We start from the raw sequence: 3,536 nt of genomic DNA on the forward strand, positions 1-3,536 counted from the left end.
GAGAGCGCACAGAGAGAATGACAGAACTCCATCGCACCTGCCCACTACATTCTGGAAGCAATGGCCAGCACTGCCGAGGTGTAGGCATCAGTAATGTTTCGAGGGCTGAACCAACGCTGTGGTCTGAAGGCCAGACAGAGCACAGGGAAGAGGCCCTGGAATGAAACACCTGCCTTTTATCATGCGCAGAAAGGTTTCACATCCGAATGACAAGAATACTGCTCATCAAAACAAGGAGCCACAGACGGGGTGACACGTTTTGGAGTTTATTGACAATAATGGACAATATGTACAAGAATCAAAATTTTAAATCAGGGTAGATCACAAATGCAAAAGCCCACTACAACAAATTTTGCCATCAAGTATCCCGGATTTCGGAGGTGTCAGCACATCCCAAGTGCAATAGGCTAACCTCGTCCTGGGAGAACCACCTTCATGATCATGATCTCTCCCCGGCCAGTTAAGTATATGCCCAGGCTTTGCGTTCTGATTGGTCTCAGCTGCTGAGCTCTGTGCTTTTGCTGTGGTTGTGCTAATTTCTGGATGTGGCTGTGACTGTGATTGTTCCTGCTGCCGTGGGATTTCCTGTGGCTGTTTCTGCTGCCATGGAATTCCCTGTGGCTGTTCCTGCTGTTGTGGGATTTGCTGTGGCTGTAGCAGCTGCTGCTGTGTTCCTGTGGCTGTCCCTGCTGTTGTGGGATTTCCTGTGCTTGTTCCTGCTTCTGCTATATTACTGTGGCCGTTCCTGCTGCCGTGGAATTCCTGTGGCTGTCCCCGCTGTTGTGGGATTTCCTGTGGCTGTTCCTGCTCCTGCTATATTCTTAGCACTGTTCCTGCTGCTGCTATACTTCTATGGCCATTCCTGCTGCTGAGATTCCTGTGGCTGTTCCTGCTGCTGCTGCTGCATTGCTGTGCCTGTCCCTGCTGCTGCTGTATTCCTGTCACTGTTCCTGCTGCTGTATTCCTGTTGCTGTTCCAGCTGCTGCAGTATTCCTGTGGCTGTTCCTGCTGCTGGATATCTGTGGCTGTTCCTGCTGCTGCTGTATTCCAGCTCCTGCTGCCGCTGAAGTCCCGTGGCTGTTCCTGCTGCTGCTGTATTCCTGTGGCTGTTCCTGCTGCTGCTGTATTCCTGTGGCTGTTCCTGCTGCTGCTGTATTCCTGTCACTGTTCCTGCTGCTGCTGTATTCCTGTGGCTGTTCCTGCTGCTGCTGTATTCCTGTGGCTGTTCCTGCTGCTGCTGTATTCCTGTCACTGTTCCTGTTGCTGCTGTATTCCTGTGGCTGTTCCTGCTGCTGCTGTATTCCTGTGGCTGTTCCTGCTACTGCTGTATTCCTGTGTCTGTTCCTGCTGCTGCTGTATTCCTGTGGCTGTTCCTGCTGCTGCTGTATTCCTGTGGTGATTCCTGCTGCTGCATATCTGTGGCTGTTCCAGCTACTGCTGCATATCTGTGGCTGTTCCTGCAGCTGCTACAATCCTGTGGCTGTTCCTGCTGCTGCTGTATTCCTGTGGCTATTCATGCTGCTGTGGCTTTATTCCTGTGGCTGTTCCTGCTGCCGCTGCATATGTGTGGCAGTTCCTGCTGATGCTGTATTCCTGTGGCTGTTCCTGCTACTGCTGTATTCCTGTGGCTGTTCCTGCTGCAGCTGTATTTCTGTGGCTGCTCATGCTGCTGCTGTATTCCTGTGGCTGTTCCTGCTGCTGCTGTATTCCTGTGGCTGTTCCTGCTGCTGCTGTATTCCTTTGGCTGTTTCTGCTGCTGTTGTATTCCTGTGACTGTTGCTGATGCTGCTGCATATGTGTGGCTGTTCCTGCTACTGTTGTATTCCTGTGGCTGCTCCTGCTGCTGATGCAAATCTGTGGCTGTTCCGGCTGCTGTGGGATTTCTGTCGATATTCCTGCTGCTGCTATATTCCTGTTGCTGTTCCCACTGCTGCTGTATTCCCACGGCTACTCCTATTGCTGCTGTAATCCTTTGGCTGTTCATGCTGCTGCTGCTGTATTCCTGTGGGTGTTCCTGCTGCTGCTGCATATCTGTGGCTGATCCTGCTACTGCTGTATGCCTGTGGCAGTTTCTGCTGCTACTGTATTCCTGTGGCTGTTCCTGCTGCTGCTGTATTCCTGTGGCTGTTCCTGCTGCTGCTGTATTCCTGTCACTGTTCCTGCTGCTGCTGTATTCCTGTGGCTGTTCCTGCTGCTGCTGTATTCCTGTGGCTGTCCCTGCTGCTGCTGTATTCCTGTCACTGTTCCTGTTGCTGCTGTATTCCTGTGGCTGTTCCTGCTGCTGCTGTATTCCTGTGGCTGTTCATGCTACTGCTGTAACCCTGTATCTGTTCCTGCTGCTGCTGTATTCCTGTGGCTGTTCCTGCTGCTGCTGTATTCCTGTGGTGATTCCTGCTGCTGCATATCTGTGGCTGTTCCAGCTACTGCTGCATATCTGTGGCTGTTCCTGCTGCTGCTACAATCCTGTGGCTGTTCCTGCTGCTGCTGTATTCCTGTGGCTATTCATGCTGCTGTGGCTTTATTCCTGTGGCTGTTCCTGCTGCCGCTGCATATGTGTGGCAGTTCCTGCTGCTGCTGTATTCCTGTGGCTGTTACTGCTGCTGCTGTATTCCTGTGACTGTTCCTGCTGCATTTGTCTTTCTGTGGCTGCTCATGCTGCTGCTGTATTCCTGTGGCTGTTCCTGCTGCTGCTGTATTCCTGTGGCTGTTCCTGCTGCTGCTGTATTCCTTTGGCTGTTCCTGCTGCTGTTGTATTCCTGTGACTGTTGCTGATGCTGCTGCATATGTGTGGCTGTTCCTGCTACTGCTGTATTCCTGTGGCTGTTCCTGCTGCAGCTGTATTTCTGTGGCTGCTCATGCTGCTGCTGTATTCCTGTGGCTGTTCCTGCTGCTGCTGTATTCCTGTGGCTGTTCCTGCTGCTGCTGTATTCCTTTGGCTGTTTCTACTGCATATCTGTGGCTGTTCCTGCTGCTGTGGGATTTCTGTCGCTGTTCCTACTGCTGCTATATTCCTGTTGCTATTCCCACGGCTGCTATATTCCCGTGGCTGTTCCTGCTGCTGTGGTAATCCTGCGGCTGTTCCTGCTGTTGCTGCTGTATTCCTGTGGCTGTTCCTGCAGCTGCTGCATATCTGTGGCTGATCCTTCTGCTGTTGTATTCGTGTGGCTGTTCTTGCTCCTGCTGCTGTATTCCTGTGGCTGGTCCTGCTGCTGCTGCATTCCTGTGGCTGTTCCTGCTGCTGCTGTATTCCTGTGGCTGTTCCTGCTGCTGCTGTATTCCTTTGGCTGTTTCTGCTGCTGCTGTATTCCTGTGACTGTTGCTGATGCTGCTGCATATGTGTGGCTGTTCCTGCTACTGCTGCATTCCTGTGGCTGTTCCTGCTGCTGATGCAAATCTGTGGCTGTTCCTGCTGCTGTGGGATTTCTGTCGATATTCCTGCTGCTGCTATATTCCTGTTGCAGTTCCCACTGCTGCTGTATTCCCATGGCTACTCCTATTGCTGCTGTAATCCTTTGGCTGTTCATGCTGCTGCTGCT

At 52.1% G+C, this 3,536-nt stretch overlaps 1 non-coding gene across 1 annotated transcript; it reads right to left on the bottom strand.

Annotated features, from left to right (window-relative positions):
* Positions 1–312: 312 nt before the first annotated feature.
* On the bottom strand, positions 313–468 carry LOC121285373. Its single transcript, XR_005944658.1, has one exon. It is a non-coding gene; the product is annotated as a U1 spliceosomal RNA (small nuclear RNA).
* Positions 469–3,536: the final 3,068 nt, after the last annotated feature.

This window comes from Carcharodon carcharias, chromosome 12 (assembly GCF_017639515.1).
Source record: "Carcharodon carcharias isolate sCarCar2 chromosome 12, sCarCar2.pri, whole genome shotgun sequence".
NCBI lineage: Eukaryota > Metazoa > Chordata > Chondrichthyes > Lamniformes > Lamnidae > Carcharodon > Carcharodon carcharias.